This window comes from Diachasma alloeum, unplaced genomic scaffold (genome assembly GCF_001412515.2).
Source record: "Diachasma alloeum isolate Michigan unplaced genomic scaffold, Dall2.0 Dall_scaffold_00202, whole genome shotgun sequence".
Classification (NCBI taxonomy): Eukaryota; Metazoa; Arthropoda; class Insecta; order Hymenoptera; family Braconidae; genus Diachasma; species Diachasma alloeum.
The window spans coordinates 9,815-10,104 of NW_021680367.1; positions in this window are offsets into that span (position 1 = coordinate 9,815).

The window sequence follows — 290 nt, forward strand, 5'->3', positions numbered from 1 at the left end:
CGACTTATCCATTATGTTTTTCATAGCGCCGTAAATTGCGTCGCAGTTTTTATTTTTTTATTACAGAGATTAAGGGATGAAACGGGGGTTGATGCACGGAGAATTTAATTCTCCATCGAACAGCATTAGTTTCATTGCTTAATGTCAATTAGGAGGGGAGAGACGATTTTTTAATTAGCGGGCGAGTTATCGTAAAGCGCCGTAAATTTCGTCGAAGTTTTAATTTTTTATTACAGAGATTAAGGGATGCAACAAAGGTTGATGGATGGGGAATTTAATTCTCCATCGAA